The 20941-nt window shown below is 37.8% G+C and overlaps 8 non-coding genes across 8 annotated transcripts; all 8 read right to left on the reverse strand.

Moving 5' to 3' along the window:
• Positions 1 to 981: 981 nt before the first annotated feature.
• Positions 982 to 1054, reverse strand: trnat-ugu (transfer RNA threonine (anticodon UGU)). The gene has a single exon. It is a non-coding gene; the product is annotated as a tRNA-Thr (tRNA).
• A 3556-nt stretch (positions 1055 to 4610) lies between these two features.
• On the reverse strand, positions 4611 to 4683 carry trnat-ugu (transfer RNA threonine (anticodon UGU)). The gene has a single exon. It is a non-coding gene; the product is annotated as a tRNA-Thr (tRNA).
• Positions 4684 to 6779: 2096 nt separating this feature from the next.
• trnat-ugu (transfer RNA threonine (anticodon UGU)) lies at positions 6780 to 6852 on the reverse strand. The gene has a single exon. It is a non-coding gene; the product is annotated as a tRNA-Thr (tRNA).
• Positions 6853 to 10408: 3556 nt separating this feature from the next.
• trnat-ugu (transfer RNA threonine (anticodon UGU)) lies at positions 10409 to 10481 on the reverse strand. Its single transcript has one exon. It is a non-coding gene; the product is annotated as a tRNA-Thr (tRNA).
• Positions 10482 to 12577: 2096 nt separating this feature from the next.
• On the reverse strand, positions 12578 to 12650 carry trnat-ugu (transfer RNA threonine (anticodon UGU)). Its single transcript has one exon. It is a non-coding gene; the product is annotated as a tRNA-Thr (tRNA).
• A 2097-nt stretch (positions 12651 to 14747) lies between these two features.
• trnat-ugu (transfer RNA threonine (anticodon UGU)) lies at positions 14748 to 14820 on the reverse strand. Its single transcript has one exon. It is a non-coding gene; the product is annotated as a tRNA-Thr (tRNA).
• A 2096-nt stretch (positions 14821 to 16916) lies between these two features.
• On the reverse strand, positions 16917 to 16989 carry trnat-ugu (transfer RNA threonine (anticodon UGU)). The gene has a single exon. It is a non-coding gene; the product is annotated as a tRNA-Thr (tRNA).
• Positions 16990 to 20545: 3556 nt separating this feature from the next.
• On the reverse strand, positions 20546 to 20618 carry trnat-ugu (transfer RNA threonine (anticodon UGU)). Its single transcript has one exon. It is a non-coding gene; the product is annotated as a tRNA-Thr (tRNA).
• Positions 20619 to 20941: the final 323 nt, after the last annotated feature.

Below are 20941 nucleotides of genomic sequence, written 5' to 3' on the forward strand. Positions count from 1 at the left end.
AACAAGTCAAACAATGTTTCTATTCAATCCTCAGGTACCCTACTATGTAAATAAACTATAATATTTCAGACGGAAAGAACGGTGTTCAATAGGAAAGGAAAATAACGAAGAGCGCGCCCTCATTCACGTGCGCCACAAAAGCCTACTTTTCCTGTTGAGCTCCCTTGGAAAAAACTACTATTACTTGTTTGTTTTTCAAGAAACAAGCCTGAAACCCTGTATAAAGACTGTTGACATCTAGTGGAATCCATAGGTACTACAATATGGGAAGAATTTTTATATGTAGGCCCATAGACTTGCATTGGAAAGGCCTGTTACCGCCCACCAAAAATATTTCTGGATGGATTTTCCTCGGGTTTTTGCCTTCCATATAAATTCTGTTATACTCACAGACATTATTTTAACAGTTTAGAAACTTCAAATTGTTTTCTATCAAATTCTACCAATTATATCCATTTCCTAGCTTCTGGGCCTGAGTAACAGGCAGTTTGCTTTGGGCACATCAGTCAGGCAGAAATTCAGGATACTGCCCCCTAGCTCTAAGTTTGAATACTTTCTCAGAAGTAGACATTATTTACCATACTGAACAAAAAATATATACGCAACACGCAACAACTGAAAAGGTTTTACTGAGTTACAGTTAATATAAGGAAAAGTCCAAGTTAATATTGTTATTCTTTCAACATGCATCACTGGTTTACATGACCTCTGCTACTCCTGTCTCTAGTTTCAGCCCTTTTTTAATCATGATGGGCGGCCAAGGACAGAATCGGCAAAGGTGGAATGGTATCGTCAGTTTGTTTGGCAATGTCTCTTACAGCAGTAATACAGGGAGAATTATTTTTGCAGGGCGATATATTGTCAGTTTATTGTCACATTTTGAACTTTCTGCTGTATAGAGCGAGAGAAATGGTAACTCCCACCCTGTGCAGCACTGTGTAAAGTTTCAGATGAATGTCACAGAGGGTAGAGTCAAAATCAAGGCCCCAGTGAGAATCGAACTCACGACCCCTGGTTTACAAGACCAGTGCTCTAACCCCTGAGCTATGGAGCCATTCTTCAGAAAACTAATTTAATAGTCTCCTCTCCTCCTTTACTTGTCTCCTTTCCTTCATGACCATCTATTTGTTATTTTTAGGGGTAGATAAGCTTTAATATTGCAGATAGAATGTGGGTATCTTCAATGTAATGTCTGCATTATTTCCAATCCCTCATAAAACATTTTTACAAACATTTTATTTTATTATTTTCCCATAACCCTACCACCCCTCCCTAATTTGAGAATATTAATGGACAACAATACTTAGGCTTCTACTTCTAGCTTATACATACTATACACATATTATGGACACAGTATATTTTACATTAGTCATATATTTGTATTTATTTTACGTCCCACCCTTCAGCTACCCTCAACCACTCCCACCAATCTCTGAAAACCATCCCATTTTATAATGGTACACTTATCATAGTTCAGTTGTATTCCAGAGAGGTTAGAGAAATGATCTAGATTGTCTATGGGATCAAAACAGTGGATTTAAAAGAAAGCATGAGTCCTCAGTGTACAATGACACCTTGGTTTTTAAGCCTCAGATTTCTATCCCCTTGATATTATTGTTGGATCTGATTTTAATAGCTATCATTTTATTTTGATGGCCATAATAAATAGATATGTCGATAGTGGACAACCTTGTTTCACTCCTCTTGACAGTAATACCCTCTTCCGACAACATCCGGTGAAATTGGAGAGCGCCAAATTCAAATGACAAAGTCATAATATTAAACATTCATGAACATACAAGTGTCTTATATCATTTAAAAGCTTAACTTCCTGTTAATCCAACTGCATTGTCGGATTTCAAAAAGGCTTTATGGCAAAAGCATACCATGTGATTATCTGATGACAGCTCCCCACATCAAAAATATTTTTTCAACCAGCATAGGCTTCACAAAATCACAAATAGCGTTAACCTCTCTGGGCTAGGCGGGACGAATTCGTCCCACCTACGTAACAGCCACTTGCAGCCTGTGGCGCGATTTTCAAAACCTTAAAAATCCTATTACTTCAATTTCTCAAACATATGACTATTTTACAGCTATTTAAAGACAAGACTCTCGTTAATCTAACCACACTGTCCGATTTCAAAAAGGCTTTACAACGAAAGCAAAACATTAGATTATGTCAGCAGAGTACCAAGCCAGAAATAATCAGACACCCATTTTTCAAGCCAGCATATAATGTCACCAAAACCCAGAAGACAGCTAAATGCAGCACTCACCTTTGATGATCTTCATCAGATGACACACCTAGGACATTATGTTATACAATACATGCATGTTTTGTTCAATCAAGTTCATATTTATATCAAAAACCAGCTTTTTACATTAGCATGTGACGTTCAGAACTAGCATACCCCCCGCAAACTTCTGGGGAATTCGCTAACATTTTACTAAATTACTCACGATAAACGTTCACAAAAAGCATAACAATTATTTTAAGAATTATAGATACAAACCTCCTCTATGCACTCGATATGTCCGATTTTAAAATAGCTTTTTGGTGAAAGCACATTTTGCAATATTCTAAGTACATAGCCCAGGCATCACGGGCTCGCTATTTAGACACCCGGCAAGTTTAGCACTCACCATAATCATATTTACTATTGTAAAAGTTTGATTACCTTTTGTTGTCTTCATCAGAATGCACTCCCAGGTCTGCTACTTCAATAACAAATGTTGGTTTGGTCCAAAATAATCCATCGTTATATCCGAATAGCGGCGTTTTGTTCGTGCGTTCCAGACACTATCGAAATGGTAAAGAAGTGTCGTGCGCATGGCGCAATTCGTGACAATAAAATTCTAAATATTCCATTACTGTACTTCGAAGCGTGTCAACCGCTGTTTAAAATCAATTTTTACGCCATTTTTCTCGTAGAAAAGCGATAATATTCCGACAGGGAATCTCCTTTTCGGCAAACAGAGGAAAAAATCACAAAGGCGGGGGCGGTCGGGTCACGCGCATAAGCCCAGAGTCCCTTGATCGGCCACTTGAGAAAGGCGATAATGTGTTTCAGCCTGGGGCTGGAATGACGACATTCTGTTTTTTCCCGGGCTCTGAGCGCCTATGGACGACATGGGAAGTGTCACGTTAGAGCAGAGATCCTTAGTAAAAGATAGAGATGGAAAAGAAGTTCAAGAAATGGTCAGACAGGCCACTTCCTGTAAAGGAATCTCTCAGGTTTTGACCTGCCATTTGAGTTCTGTTATACTCACAGACACCATTCAAACAGTTTTAGAAACTTTAGGGTGTTTTCTATCCATATGTAATAAGTATATGCATGTTCTAGTTACTGGGTAGGAGTGGTAACCAGATTAAATCGGGTATGTTTTTTATCCAGCCGTGTCAATACTGCCCCCTAGCCCTAACAGGTTAAATAAATCACTTACCTTTGAAGATCTTCCTCTGTTTGCAATCCCAAGGGTCCCAGCTACGCAATGAATGTTCGTTTTGTTTGATAAAGTCCTTCTTTATATCCAAAAAACTCAGTTGAGTTGGCGCCATTGATATCAGTAATCCAATCCTTCAACATGCATACAAAAGAATCCAAAAGCTACCGGTAAACTTCGTCCAAACAAGTCAAACAATGTTTCTATTCCATCCTCAGGTACCCTACTATGTAAATAAACTATAATATTTCAGACGGAAAGAACGGTGTTCAATAGGAAAGGAAAATAACGAAGAGCGCGCCCTCATTCACGTGCGCCACAAAAGCCTACTTTTCCTGTTGAGCTCCCTTGGAAAAAACTACTATTACTTGTTTGTTTTTCAAGAAACAAGCCTGAAACCCTGTATAAAGACTGTTGACATCTAGTGGAATCCATAGGTACTACAATATGGGAAGAATTTTTATAAGTAGGCCCATAGACTTGCATTGGAAAGGCCTGTTACCGCCCACCAAAAATATTTCTGGATGGATTTTCCTCGGGTTTTTGCCTTCCATATAAATTCTGTTATACTCACAGACATTATTTTAACAGTTTAGAAACTTCAAATTGTTTTCTATCAAATTCTACCAATTATATCCATTTCCTAGCTTCTGGGCCTGAGTAACAGGCAGTTTGCTTTGGGCACATCAGTCAGGCAGAAATTCAGGATACTGCCCCCTAGCTCTAAGTTTTAATACTTTCTCAGAAGTAGACAGTATTTACCATACTGAACAAAAAATATATACGCAACACGCAACAACTGAAAAGGTTTTACTGAGTTACAGTTGATATAAGGAAAAGTCCAAGTTAATGTTGTTATTCTTTCAACATGCATCACTGGTTTACATGACCTCTGCTACTCCTGTCTCTAGTTTCAGCCCTTTTTTAATCATGATGTGCGGCCAAGGACAGAATCGGCAAAGGTGGAATGGTATCGTCAGTTTGTTTGGCAATGTCTCTTACAGTAGTAATACAGGGAGAATTATTTTTGCAGGGCGATATTGTCAGTTTGTTGTCACATTTTGAACTTTCTGCTGTATAGAGCGAGAGAAATGGTAACTCCCAACCTGTGCAGCACTGTGTAAAGTTTCAGATGAATGTCACAGAGGGTAGAGTCAAAATCAAGGCCCCAGTGAGAATCCAACTCACGATCCCTGGTTTACAAGACCAGTGCCCTAACCCCTGAGCTATGGAGCCATTCTTCAGAAAACTCATTTAATAGTCTCCTCTCCTCCTTTACTTGTCTCATATTCCTTCATGACCATCTATTTGTTATTTTTAGGGGTAGATCAGCTTTAATATTGCAGATAGAATGTGGGTATCTTCAATGTAATGTCTGCATTATTTCCAATCCCTCATAAAACATTTTTACAAACATTTTATTTTAGTATTTTCCCATAACCCTACCACCCCTCCCTAATTTGAGAAAATTAATGGACAACAATACTTAGGCTTCTACTTCTAGCTTATACATACTATACACATATTATGGACACAGTATATGTTACATTAGTCATATATTTGTATTTATTTTACGTCCCACCCTTCAGCTACCCTCAACCACTCCCACCAATCTCTGAAAACCATCCCATTTTATAATGGTACACTTATCATAGTTCAGTTGTATTCCAGAGAGGTTAGAGAAATTATCTAGATTTTCTATGGGATCAAAACAGTGGATTTAAAAGAAAGCATGAGTCCTCAGTGTACAATGACACCTTGGTTTTTAAGCCTCAGATTTCTATCCCCTTGATATTATTGTTGGATCTGATTTTAATAGCTATCATTTTATTTTGATGGCCATAATAAATAGATATGTCGATAGTGGACAACCTTGTTTCACTCCTCTTGACAGTAATACCCTCTTCCGACAACATCCGGTGAAATTGGAGAGCGCCAAATTCAAATGACAAAGTCATAATATTAAACATTCATGAACATACAAGTGTCTTATATCATTTAAAAGCTTAACTTCCTGTTAATCCAACTGCATTGTCGGATTTCAAAAAGGCTTTATGGCAAAAGCATACCATGTGATTATCTGATGACAGCTCCCCACATCAAAATTATTTTTTCAACCAGCATAGGCTTCACAAAATCACAAATAGCGATTAAATAAATCACTTACCTTTGAAGATCTTCCTCTGTTTGCAATCCCAAGGGTCCCAGCTACGCAATGAATGTTCGTTTTGTTTGATAAAGTCCTTCTTTATATCCAAAAAAGTCAGTTGAGTTGGCGCCATTGATTTCAGTAATCCACTCCTTCAACATGCATACAAAGGAATCCAAAAGCTACCGGTAAACTTCGTCCAAACAAGTCAAACAATGTTTCTATTCAATCCTCAGGTACCCTACTATGTAAATAAACTATAATATTTCAGACGGAAAGAACGGTGTTCAATAGGAAAGGAAAATAACGAAGAGCGCGCCCTCATTCACATGCGCCACAAAAGCCTACTTTTCCTGTTGAGCTCCCTTGGAAAAAACTACTATTACTTGTTTGTTTTTCAAGAAACAAGCCTGAAACCCTGTATAAAGACTGTTGACATCTAGTGGAATCCATAGGTACTACAATATGGGAAGAATTTTTATATGTAGGCCCATAGACTTGCATTGGAAAGGCCTGTTACCGCCCACAAAAAATATTTCTGGATGGATTTTCCTCGGGTTTTTGCCTTCCATATAAATTCTGTTATACTCACAGACATTATTTTAACAGTTTAGAAACTTCAAATTGTTTTCTATCAAATTCTACCAATTATATCCATTTCCTAGCTTCTGGGCCTGAGTAACAGGCAGTTTGCTTTGGGCACATCAGTCAGGCAGAAATTCAGGATACTGCCCCCTAGCTCTAAGTTTGAATACTTTCTCAGAAGTAGACATTATTTACCATACTGAACAAAAAATATATACGCAACACGCAACAACTGAAAAGGTTTTACTGAGTTACAGTTAATATAAGGAAAAGTCCAAGTTAATGTTGTTATTCTTTCAACATGCATCACTGGTTTACATGACCTCTGCTACTCCTGTCTCTAGTTTCAGCCCTTTTTTAATCATGATGGGCGGCCAAGGACAGAATCGGCAAAGGTGGAATGGTATCGTCAGTTTGTTTGGCAATGTCTCTTACAGCAGTAATACAGGGAGAATTATTTTTGCAGGGCGATATATTGTCAGTTTATTGTCACATTTTGAACTTTGTGCTGTATAGAGCGAGAGAAATGGTAACTCCCACCCTGTGCAGCACTGTGTAAAGTTTCAGATGAATGTCACAGAGGGTAGAGTCAAAATCAAGGCACCAGTGAGAATCGAACTCACGACCCCTGGTTTACAAGACCAGTGCTCTAACCCCTGAGCTATGGAGCCATTCTTCAGAAAGCTAATTTAATAGTCTCCTCTCTTCCTTTACTTGTCTCCTTTCCTTCATGACCATCTATTTGTTATTTTTAGGGGTAGATAAGCTTTAATATTGCAGATAGAATGTGGGTATCTTCAATGTAATGTCTGCATTATTTCCAATCCCTCATAAAACATTTTTACAAACATTTTATTTTATTATTTTCCCATAACCCTACCACCCCTCCCTAATTTGAGAAAATTAATGGACAACAATACTTAGGCTTCTACTTCTAGCTTATACATACTATACACATATTATGGACACAGTTTATTTTACATTAGTCATATATTTGTATTTATTTTACGTCCCACCCTTCAGCTACCCTCAACCACTCCCACCAATCTCTGAAAACCATCCCATTTTATAATGGTACACTTATCATAGTTCAGTTGTATTCCAGAGAGGTTAGAGAAATGATCTAGATTGTCTATGGGATCAAAACAGTGGATTTAACAGAAAGCATGAGTCCTCAGTGTACAATGACACCTTGGTTTTTAAGCCTCAGATTTCTATCCCCTTGATATTATTGTTGGATCTGATTTTAATAGCTATCATTTTATTTTGATGGCCATAATAAATAGATATGTCGATAGTGGACAACCTTGTTTCACTCCTCTTGACAGTAATACCCTCTTCCGACAACATCCGGTGAAATTGGAGAGCGCCAAATTCAAATGACAAAGTCATAATATTAAACATTCATGAACATACAAGTGTCTTATATCATTTAAAAGCTTAACTTCCTGTTAATCCAACTGCATTGTCGGATTTCAAAAAGGCTTTATGGCAAAAGCATACCATGTGATTATCTGATGACAGCTCCCCACATCAAAAATATTTTTTCAACCAGCATAGGCTTCACAAAATCACAAATAGCGTTAACCTCTCTGGGCTAGGCGGGACGAATTCGTCCCACCTACGTAACAGCCACTTGCAGCCTGTGGCGCGATTTTCAAAACCTTAAAAATCCTATTACTTCAATTTCTCAAACATATGACTATTTTACAGCTATTTAAAGACAAGACTCTCGTTAATCTAACCACACTGTCCGATTTCAAAAAGGCTTTACAACGAAAGCAAAACATTAGATTATGTCAGCAGAGTACCAAGCCAGAAATAATCAGACACCCATTTTTCAAGCCAGCATATAATGTCACCAAAACCCAGAAGACAGCTAAATGCAGCACTCACCTTTGATGATCTTCATCAGATGACACACCTAGGACATTATGTTATACAATACATGCATGTTTTGTTCAATCAAGTTCATATTTATATCAAAAACCAGCTTTTTACATTAGCATGTGACGTTCAGAACTAGCATACCCCCCGCAAACTTCTGGGGAATTCGCTAACATTTTACTAAATTACTCACGATAAACGTTCACAAAAAGCATAACAATTATTTTAAGAATTATAGATACAAACCTCCTCTATGCACTCGATATGTCCGATTTTAAAATAGCTTTTTGGTGAAAGCACATTTTGCAATATTCTAAGTACATAGCCCAGGCATCACGGGCTCGCTATTTAGACACCCGGCAAGTTTAGCACTCACCATAATCATATTTACTATTGTAAAAGTTTGATTACCTTTTGTTGTCTTCATCAGAATGCACTCCCAGGTCTGCTACTTCAATAACAAATGTTGGTTTGGTCCAAAATAATCCATCGTTATATCCGAATAGCGGCGTTTTGTTCGTGCGTTCCAGACACTATCGAAATGGTAAAGAAGTGTCGTGCGCATGGCGCAATTCGTGACAATAAAATTCTAAATATTCCATTACTGTACTTCGAAGCGTGTCAACCGCTGTTTAAAATCAATTTTTACGCCATTTTTCTCGTAGAAAAGCGATAATATTCCGACAGGGAATCTCCTTTTCGGCAAACAGAGGAAAAAATCACAAAGGCGGGGGCGGTCGGGTCACGCGCATAAGCCCAGAGTCCCTTGATCGGCCACTTGAGAAAGGCGATAATGTGTTTCAGCCTGGGGCTGGAATGACGACATTCTGTTTTTTCCCGGGCTCTGAGCGCCTATGGACGACATGGGAAGTGTCACGTTAGAGCAGAGATCCTTAGTAAAAGATAGAGATGGAAAAGAAGTTCAAGAAATGGTCAGACAGGCCACTTCCTGTAAAGGAATCTCTCAGGTTTTGACCTGCCATTTGAGTTCTGTTATACTCACAGACACCATTCAAACAGTTTTAGAAACTTTAGGGTGTTTTCTATCCATATGTAATAAGTATATGCATGTTCTAGTTACTGGGTAGGAGTGGTAACCAGATTAAATCGGGTATGTTTTTTATCCAGCCGTGTCAATACTGCCCCCTAGCCCTAACAGGTTAAATAAATCACTTACCTTTGAAGATCTTCCTCTGTTTGCAATCCCAAGGGTCCCAGCTACGCAATGAATGTTCGTTTTGTTTGATAAAGTCCTTCTTTATATCCAAAAAACTCAGTTGAGTTGGCGCCATTGATTTCAGTAATCCAATCCTTCAACATGCATACAAAGGAATCCAAAAGCTACCGGTAAACTTCGTCCAAACAAGTCAAACAATGTTTCTATTCCATCCTCAGGTACCCTACTATGTAAATAAACTATAATATTTCAGACGGAAAGAACGGTGTTCAATAGGAAAGGAAAATAACGAAGAGCGCGCCCTCATTCACGTGCGCCACAAAAGCCTACTTTTCCTGTTGAGCTCCCTTGGAAAAAACTACTATTACTTGTTTGTTTTTCAAGAAACAAGCCTGAAACCCTGTATAAAGACTGTTGACATCTAGTGGAATCCATAGGTACTACAATATGGGAAGAATTTTTATAAGTAGGCCCATAGACTTGCATTGGAAAGGCCTGTTACCGCCCACCAAAAATATTTCTGGATGGATTTTCCTCGGGTTTTTGCCTTCCATATAAATTCTGTTATACTCACAGACATTATTTTAACAGTTTAGAAACTTCAAATTGTTTTCTATCAAATTCTACCAATTATATCCATTTCCTAGCTTCTGGGCCTGAGTAACAGGCAGTTTGCTTTGGGCACATCAGTCAGGCAGAAATTCAGGATACTGCCCCCTAGCTCTAAGTTTTAATACTTTCTCAGAAGTAGACAGTATTTACCATACTGAACAAAAAATATATACGCAACACGCAACAACTGAAAAGGTTTTACTGAGTTACAGTTAATATAAGGAAAAGTCCAAGTTAATGTTGTTATTCTTTCAACATGCATCACTGGTTTACATGACCTCTGCTACTCCTGTCTCTAGTTTCAGCCCTTTTTTAATCATGATGTGCGGCCAAGGATAGAATCGGCAAAGGTGGAATGGTATCGTCAGTTTGTTTGGCAATGTCTCTTACAGTAGTAATACAGGGAGAATTATTTTTGAAGGGCGATATTGTCAGTTTGTTGTCACATTTTGAACTTTCTGCTGTATAGAGCGAGAGAAATGGTAACTCCCAACCTGTGCAGCACTGTGTAAAGTTTCAGATGAATGTCACAGAGGGTAGAGTCAAAATCAAGGCCCCAGTGAGAATCGAACTCACGACCTCTGGTTTACAAGACCAGTGCTCTAACCCCTGAGCTATGGAGCCATTCTTCAGAAAACTCATTTAATAGTCTCTTCTCCTCCTTTACTTGTCTCCTTTCCTTCATGACCATCTATTTGTTATTTTTAGGGGTAGATCAGCTTTAATATTGCAGATAGAATGTGGGTATCTTCAATGTAATGTCTGCATTATTTCCAATCCCTCATAAAACATTTTTACAAACATTTTATTTTATTATTTTCCCATAACCCTACCACCCCTCCCTAATTTGAGAAAATTAATGGACAACAATACTTAGGCTTCTACTTCTAGCTTATACATACTATACACATATTATGGACACAGTATATTTTACATTAGTCATATATTTGTATTTATTTTACGTCCCACCCTCCAGCTACCCTCAACCACTCCCACCAATCTCTGAAAACCATCCCATTTTATAATGGTACACTTATCATAGTTCAGTTGTATTCCAGAGAGGTTAGAGAAATTATCTAGATTGTCTATGGGATCAAAACAGTGGATTTAAAAGAAAGCATGAGTCCTCAGTGTACAATGACACCTTGGTTTTTAAGCCTCAGATTTCTATCCCCTTGATATTATTGTTGGATCTGATTTTAATAGCTATCATTTTATTTTGATGGCCATAATAAATAGATATGTCGATAGTGGACAACCTTGTTTCACTCCTCTTGACAGTAATACCCTCTTCCGACAACATCCGGTGAAATTGGAGAGCGCCAAATTCAAATGACAAAGTCATAATATTAAACATTCATGAACATACAAGTGTCTTATATCATTTAAAAGCTTAACTTCCTGTTAATCCAACTGCATTGTCGGATTTCAAAAAGGCTTTATGGCAAAAGCATACCATGTGATTATCTGATGACAGCTCCCCACATTAAAAAATATTTTTTCAACCAGCATAGGCTTCACAAAATCACAAATAGCGATTAAATAAATCACTTACCTTTGAAGATCTTCCTCTGTTTGCAATCCCAAGGGTCCCAGCTACGCAATGAATGTTCGTTTTGTTTGATAAAGTCCTTCTTTATATCCAAAAAAGTCAGTTGAGTTGGCGCCATTGAGTTCAGTAATCCACTCCTTCAACATGCATACAAAGGAATCCAAAAGCTACCGGTAAACTTCGTCCAAAAAAGTCAAACAATGTTTCTACTCAATCCTCAGGTACCCTACTATGTAAATAAATTATAATATTTCAGATGGAAAGAACGGTGTTCAATAGGAAAGGAAAATAACGAAGAGCGCGCCCTCATTCACGTGCGCCACAAAAGCCTACTTTTCCTGTTGAGCTCCCTTGGAAAAAACTACTATTACTTGTTTGTTTTTCAAGAAACAAGCCTGAAACCCTGTATAAAGACTGTTGACATCTAGTGGAATCCATAGGTACTACAATATGGGAATAATTTTTATATGTAGGCCCATAGACTTGCATTGGAAAGGCCTGTTACCGCCCACCAAAAATATTTCTGGATGGATTTTCCTCGGGTTTTTGCCTTCCATATAAATTCTGTTATACTCACAGACATTATTTTAACAGTTTAGAAACTTCAAATTGTTTTCTATCAAATTCTACCAATTATATCCATTTCCTAGCTTCTGGGCCTGAGTAACAGGCAGTTTGCTTTGGGCACATCAGTCAGGCAGAAATTCAGGATACTGACCCCTAACTCTAAGTTTTAATACTTTCTCAGAAGTAGACATTATTTACCATACTGAACAAAAAATATATACGCAACACGCAACAACTGAAAAGGTTTTACTGAGTTACAGTTAATATAAGGAAAAGTCCAAGTTAATGTTGTTATTCTTTCAACATGCATCACTGGTTTACATGACCTCTGCTACTCCTGTCTCTAGTTTCAGCCCTTTTTTAATCATGATGGGCGGCCAAGGACAGAATCGGCAAAGGTGGAATGGTATCATCAGTTTGTTTGGCAATGTCTCTTACAGTAGTAATACAGGGAGAATTATTTTTGCAGGGCGATATATTGTCAGTTTATTGTCACATTTTGAACTTTGTGCTGTATAGAGCGAGAGAAATGGTAACTCCCACCCTGTGCAGCACTGTGTAAAGTTTCAGATGAATGTCACAGAGGGTAGAGTCAAAATCAAGGCCCCAGTGAGAATCGAACTCACGATCCCTGGTTTACAAGACCAGTGCCCTAACCCCTGAGCTATGGAGCCATTCTTCAGAAAACTCATTTAATAGTCTCCTCTCCTCCTTTACTTGTCTCATATTCCTTCATGACCATCTATTTGTTATTTTTAGGGGTAGATCAGCTTTAATATTGCAGATAGAATGTGGGTATCTTCAATGTAATGTCTGCATTATTTCCAATCCCTCATAAAACATTTTTACAAACATTTTATTTTAGTATTTTCCCATAACCCTACCACCCCTCCCTAATTTGAGAAAATTAATGGACAACAATACTTAGGCTTCTACTTCTAGCTTATACATACTATACACATATTATGGACACAGTATATGTTACATTAGTCATATATTTGTATTTATTTTACGTCCCACCCTTCAGCTACCCTCAACCACTCCCACCAATCTCTGAAAACCATCCCATTTTATAATGGTACACTTATCATAGTTCAGTTGTATTCCAGAGAGGTTAGAGAAATTATCTAGATTGTCTATGGGATCAAAACAGTGGATTTAAAAGAAAGCATGAGTCCTCAGTGTACAATGACACCTTGGTTTTTAAGCCTCAGATTTCTATCCCCTTGATATTATTGTTGGATCTGATTTTAATAGCTATCATTTTATTTTGATGGCCATAATAAATAGATATGTCGATAGTGGACAACCTTGTTTCACTCCTCTTGACAGTAATACCCTCTTCCGACAACATCCGGTGAAATTGGAGAGCGCCAAATTCAAATGACAAAGTCATAATATTAAACATTCATGAACATACAAGTGTCTTATATCATTTAAAAGCTTAACTTCCTGTTAATCCAACTGCATTGTCGGATTTCAAAAAGGCTTTATGGCAAAAGCATACCATGTGATTATCTGATGACAGCTCCCCACATTAAAAAATATTTTTTCAACCAGCATAGGCTTCACAAAATCACAAATAGCGATTAAATAAATCACTTACCTTTGAAGATCTTCCTCTGTTTGCAATCCCAAGGGTCCCAGCTACGCAATGAATGTTCGTTTTGTTTGATAAAGTCCTTCTTTATATCCAAAAAAGTCAGTTGAGTTGGCGCCATTGAGTTCAGTAATCCACTCCTTCAACATGCATACAAAGGAATCCAAAAGCTACCGGTAAACTTCGTCCAAAAAAGTCAAACAATGTTTCTACTCAATCCTCAGGTACCCTACTATGTAAATAAATTATAATATTTCAGATGGAAAGAACGGTGTTCAATAGGAAAGGAAAATAACGAAGAGCGCGCCCTCATTCACGTGCGCCACAAAAGCCTACTTTTCCTGTTGAGCTCCCTTGGAAAAAACTACTATTACTTGTTTGTTTTTCAAGAAACAAGCCTGAAACCCTGTATAAAGACTGTTGACATCTAGTGGAATCCATAGGTACTACAATATGGGAATAATTTTTATATGTAGGCCCATAGACTTGCATTGGAAAGGCCTGTTACCGCCCACCAAAAATATTTCTGGATGGATTTTCCTCGGGTTTTTGCCTTCCATATAAATTCTGTTATACTCACAGACATTATTTTAACAGTTTAGAAACTTCAAATTGTTTTCTATCAAATTCTACCAATTATATCCATTTCCTAGCTTCTGGGCCTGAGTAACAGGCAGTTTGCTTTGGGCACATCAGTCAGGCAGAAATTCAGGATACTGACCCCTAACTCTAAGTTTTAATACTTTCTCAGAAGTAGACATTATTTACCATACTGAACAAAAAATATATACGCAACACGCAACAACTGAAAAGGTTTTACTGAGTTACAGTTAATATAAGGACAAGTCCAAGTTAATGTTGTTATTCTTTCAACATGCATCACTGGTTTACATGACCTCTGCTACTCCTGTCTCTAGTTTCAGCCCTTTTTTAATCATGATGGGCGGCCAAGGACAGAATCGGCAAAGGTGGAATGGTATCATCAGTTTGTTTGGCAATGTCTCTTACAGTAGTAATACAGGGAGAATTATTTTTGCAGGGCGATATATTGTCAGTTTATTGTCACATTTTGAACTTTGTGCTGTATAGAGCGAGAGAAATGGTAACTCCCACCCTGTGCAGCACTGTGTAAAGTTTCAGATGAATGTCACAGAGGGTAGAGTCAAAATCAAGGCCCCAGTGAGAATCGAACTCACGATCCCTGGTTTACAAGACCAGTGCCCTAACCCCTGAGCTATGGAGCCATTCTTCAGAAAACTCATTTAATAGTCTCCTCTCCTCCTTTACTTGTCTCATATTCCTTCATGACCATCTATTTGTTATTTTTAGGGGTAGATCAGCTTTAATATTGCAGATAGAATGTGGGTATCTTCAATGTAATGTCTGCATTATTTCCAATCCCTCATAAAACATTTTTACAAACATTTTATTTTAGTATTTTCCCATAACCCTACCACCCCTCCCTAATTTGAGAAAATTAATGGACAACAATACTTAGGCTTCTACTTCTAGCTTATACATACTATACACATATTATGGACACAGTATATGTTACATTAGTCATATATTTGTATTTATTTTACGTCCCACCCTTCAGCTACCCTCAACCACTCCCACCAATCTCTGAAAACCATCCCATTTTATAATGGTACACTTATCATAGTTCAGTTGTATTCCAGAGAGGTTAGAGAAATGATCTAGATTGTCTATGGGATCAAAACAGTGGATTTAAAAGAAAGCATGAGTCCTCAGTGTACAATGACACCTTGGTTTTTAAGCCTCAGATTTCTATCCCCTTGATATTATTGTTGGATCTGATTTTAATAGCTATCATTTTATTTTGATGGCCATAATAAATAGATATGTCGATAGTGGACAACCTTGTTTCACTCCTCTTGACAGTAATACCCTCTTCCGACAACATCCGGTGAAATTGGAGAGCGCCAAATTCAAATGACAAAGTCATAATATTAAACATTCATGAACATACAAGTGTCTTATATCATTTAAAAGCTTAACTTCCTGTTAATCCAACTGCATTGTCGGATTTCAAAAAGGCTTTATGGCAAAAGCATACCATGTGATTATCTGATGACAGCTCCCCACATCAAAAATATTTTTTCAACCAGCATAGGCTTCACAAAATCACAAATAGCGATTAAATAAATCACTTACCTTTGAAGATCTTCCTCTGTTTGCAATCCCAAGGGTCCCAGCTACGCAATGAATGTTTGTTTTGTTTGATAAAGTCCTTCTTTATATCCAAAAAAGTCAGTTGAGTTGGCGCCATTGATTTCAGTAATCCACTCCTTCAACATGCATACAAAGGAATCCAAAAGCTACCGGTAAACTTCGTCCAAACAAGTCAAACAATGTTTCTATTCAATCCTCAGGTACCCTACTATGTAAATAAACTATAATATTTCAGACGGAAAGAACGGTGTTCAATAGGAAAGGAAAATAACGAAGAGCGCGCCCTCATTCACGTGCGCCACAAAAGCCTACTTTTCCTGTTGAGCTCCCTTGGAAAAAACTACTATTACTTGTTTGTTTTTCAAGAAACAAGCCTGAAACCCTGTATAAAGACTGTTGACATCTAGTGGAATCCATAGGTACTACAATATGGGAAGAATTTTTATATGTAGGCCCATAGACTTGCATTGGAAAGGCCTGTTACCGCCCACCAAAAATATTTCTGGATGGATTTTCCTCGGGTTTTTGCCTTCCATATAAATTCTGTTATACTCACAGACATTATTTTAACAGTTTAGAAACTTCAAATTGTTTTCTATCAAATTCTACCAATTATATCCATTTCCTAGCTTCTGGGCCTGAGTAACAGGCAGTTTGCTTTGGGCACATCAGTCAGGCAGAAATTCAGGATACTGCCCCCTAGCTCTAAGTTTGAATACTTTCTCAGAAGTAGACATTATTTACCATACTGAACAAAAAATATATACGCAACACGCAACAACTGAAAAGGTTTTACTGAGTTACAGTTAATATAAGGAAAAGTCCAAGTTAATGTTGTTATTCTTTCAACATGCATCACTGGTTTACATGACCTCTGCTACTCCTGTCTCTAGTTTCAGCCCTTTTTTAATCATGATGGGCGGCCAAGGACAGAATCGGCAAAGGTGGAATGGTATCGTCAGTTTGTTTGGCAATGTCTCTTACAGCAGTAACACAGGGAGAATTATTTTTGCAGGGCGATATATTGTCAGTTTATTGTCACATTTTGAACTTTCTGCTGTATAGAGCGAGAGAAATGGTAACTCCCACCCTGTGCAGCACTGTGTAAAGTTTCAGATGAATGTCACAGAGGGTAGAGTCAAAATCAAGGCCCCAGTGAGAATCGAACTCACGACCCCTGGTTTACAAGACCAGTGCTCTAACCCCTGAGCTATGGAGCCATTCTTAAGAAAACTAATTTAATAGTCTCCTCTCTTCCTTTACTTGTCTCCTTTCCTTCATGACCATCTATTTGTTATTTTTAGGGGTAGATAAGCTTTAATATTGCAGATAGAATGTGGGTATCTTCAATGTAATGTCTGCATTATTTCCAATCCCTCATAAAACATTTTTACAAACATTTTATTTTATTATTTTCCCATAACCCTACCACCCCTCCCTAATTTGAGAAAATTAATGGACAACAATACTTAGGCTTCTACTTCTAGCTTATACATACTATACACATATTATGGACACAGTATATTTTACATTAGTCATATATTTGTATTTATTTTACGTCCCACCCTTCAGCTACCCTCAACCACTCCCACCAATCTCTGAAAACCATCCCATTTTATAATGGTACACTTATCATAGTTCAGTTGTATTCCAGAGAGGTTAGAGAAATGATCTAGATTGTCTATGGGATCAAAACAGTGGATTTAAAAGAAAGCATGAGTCCTCAGTGTACAATGACACCTTGGTTTTTAAGCCTCAGATTTCTATCCCCTTGATATTATTGTTGGATCTGATTTTAATAGCTATCATTTTATTTTGATGGCCATAATAAATAGATATGTCGATAGTGGACAACCTTGTTTCACTCCTCTTGACAGTAATACCCTCTTCCGACAACATCCGGTGAAATTGGAGAGCGCCAAATTCAAATGACAAAGTCATAATATTAAACATTCATGAACATACAAGTGTCTTATATCATTTAAAAGCTTAACTTCCTGTTAATCCAACTGCATTGTCGGATTTCAAAAAGGCTTTATGGCAAAAGCATACCATGTGATTATCTGATGACAGCTCCCCACATCAAAAATATTTTTTCAACCAGCATAGGCTTCACAAAATCACAAATAGCGTTAACCTCTCTGGGCTAGGCGGGACGAATTCGTCCCACCTACGTAACAGCCACTTGCAGCCTGTGGCGCGATTTTCAAAACCTTAAAAATCCTATTACTTCAATTTCTCAAACATATGACTATGTTACAGCTATTTAAAGACAAGACTCTCGTTAATCTAACCACACTGTCCGATTTCAAAAAGGCTTTACAACGAAAGCAAAACATTAGATTATGTCAGCAGAGTACCAAGCCAGAAATAATCAGACACCCATTTTTCAAGCCAGCATATAATGTCACCAAAACCCAGAAGACAGCTAAATGCAGCACTCACCTTTGATGATCTTCATCAGATGACACACCTAGGACATTATGTTATACAATACATGCATGTTTTGTTCAATCAAGTTCATATTTATATCAAAAACCAGCTTTTTACATTAGCATGTGACGTTCAGAACTAGCATACCCCCCGCAAACTTCTGGGGAATTCGCTAACATTTTACTAAATTACTCACGATAAACGTTCACAAAAAGCATAACAATTATTTTAAGAATTATAGATACAAACCTCCTCTATGCACTCGATATGTCCGATTTTAAAATAGCTTTTTGGTGAAAGCACATTTTGCAATATTCTAAGTACATAGCCCAGGCATCACGGGCTCGCTATTTAGACACCCGGCAAGTTTAGCACTCACCATAATCATATTTACTATTGTAAAAGTTTGATTACCTTTTGTTGTCTTCATCAGAATGCACTCCCAGGTCTGCTACTTCAATAACAAATGTTGGTTTGGTCCAAAATAATCCATCGTTATATCCGAATAGCGGCGTTTTGTTCGTGCGTTCCAGACACTATCGAAATGGTAAAGAAGTGTCGTGCGCATGGCGCAATTCGTGACAATAAAATTCTAAATATTCCATTACTGTACTTCGAAGCGTGTCAACCGCTGTTTAAAATCAATTTTTACGCCATTTTTCTCGTAGAAAAGCGATAATATTCCGACAGGGAATCTCCTTTTCGGCAAACAGAGGAAAAAATCACAAAGGCGGGGGCGGTCGGGTCACGCGCATAAGCCCAGAGTCCCTTGATCGGCCACTTGAGAAAGGCGATAATGTGTTTCAGCCTGGGGCTGGAATGACGACATTCTGTTTTTTCCCAGGCTCTGAGCGCCTATGGACGACATGGGAAGTGTCACGTTAGAGCAGAGATCCTTAGTAAAAGATAGAGATGGAAAAGAAGTTCAAGAAATGGTCAGACAGGCCACTTCCTGTAAAGGAATCTCTCAGGTTTTGACCTGCCATTTGAGTTCTGTTATACTCACAGACACCATTCAAACAGTTTTAGAAACTTTAGGGTGTTTTCTATCCATATGTAATAAGTATATGCATGTTCTAGTTACTGGGTAGGAGTGGTAACCAGATTAAATCGGGTATGTTTTTTATCCAGCCGTGTCAATACTGCCCCCTAGCCCTAACAGGTTAAATAAATCACTTACCTTTGAAGATCTTCCTCTGTTTGCAATCCCAAGGGTCCCAGCTACGCAATGAATGTTCGTTTTGTTTGATAAAGTCCTTCTTTATATCCAAAAAACTCAGTTGAGTTGGCGCCATTGATTTCAGTAATCCAATCCTTCAACATGCATACAAAGGAATCCAAAAGCTACCGGTAAACTTCGTCCAAACAAGTCAAACAATGTTTCTATTCCATCCTCAGGTACCCTACTATGTAAATAAACTATAATATTTCAGACGGAAAGAACGGTGTTCAATAGGAAAGGAAAATAACGAAGAGCGCGCCCTCATTCACGTGCGCCACAAAAGCCTACTTTTCCTGTTGAGCTCCCTTGGAAAAAACTACTATTACTTGTTTGTTTTTCAAGAAACAAGCCTGAAACCCTGTATAAAGACTGTTGACATCTAGTGGAATCCATAGGTACTACAATATGGGAAGAATTTTTATAAGTAGGCCCATAGACTTGCATTGGAAAGGCCTGTTACCGCCCACCAAAAATATTTCTGGATGGATTTTCCTCGGGTTTTTGCCTTCCATATAAATTCTGTTATACTCACAGACATTATTTTAACAGTTTAGAAACTTCAAATTGTTTTCTATCAAATTCTACCAATTATATCCATTTCCTAGCTTCTGGGCCTGAGTAACAGGCAGTTTGCTTTGGGCACATCAGTCAGGCAGAAATTCAGGATACTGCCCCCTAGCTCTAAGTTTTAATACTTTCTCAGAAGTAGACAGTATTTACCATACTGAACAAAAAATATATACGCAACACGCAACAACTGAAAAGGTTTTACTGAGTTACAGTTAATATAAGGAAAAGTCCAAGTTAATGTTGTTATTCTTTCAACATGCATCACTGGTTTACATGACCTCTGCTACTCCTGTCTCTAGTTTCAGCCCTTTTTTAATCATGATGTGCGGCCAAGGATAGAATCGGCAAAGGTGGAATGGTATCGTCAGTTTGTTTGGCAATGTCTCTTACAGTAGTAATACAGGGAGAATTATTTTTGAAGGGCGATATTGTCAGTTTGTTGTCACATTTTGAACTTTCTGCTGTATAGAGCGAGAGAAATGGTAACTCCCAACCTGTGCAGCACTGTGTAAAGTTTCAGATGAATGTCACAGAGGGTAGAGTCAAAATCAAGGCCCCAGTGAGAATCGAACTCACGACCTCTGGTTTACAAGACCAGTGCTCTAACCCCTGAGCTATGGAGCCATTCTTCAGAAAACTCATTTAATAGTCTCTTCTCCTCCTTTACTTGTCTCCTTTCCTTCATGACCATCTATTTGTTATTTTTAGGGGTAGATCAGCTTTAATATTGCAGATAGAATGTGGGTATCTTCAATGTAATGTCTGCATTATTTCCAATCCCTCATAAAACATTTTTACAAACATTTTATTTTATTATTTTCCCATAACCCTACCACCCCTCCCTAATTTGAGAAAATTAATGGACAACAATACTTAGGCTTCTACTTCTAGCTTATACATACTATACACATATTATGGACACAGTATATTTTACATTAGTCATATAT

This window comes from Salmo salar, chromosome 02, assembly GCF_965601325.2.
Source record: "Salmo salar chromosome 02, fSalSal1, whole genome shotgun sequence".
NCBI lineage: Eukaryota > Metazoa > Chordata > Actinopteri > Salmoniformes > Salmonidae > Salmo > Salmo salar.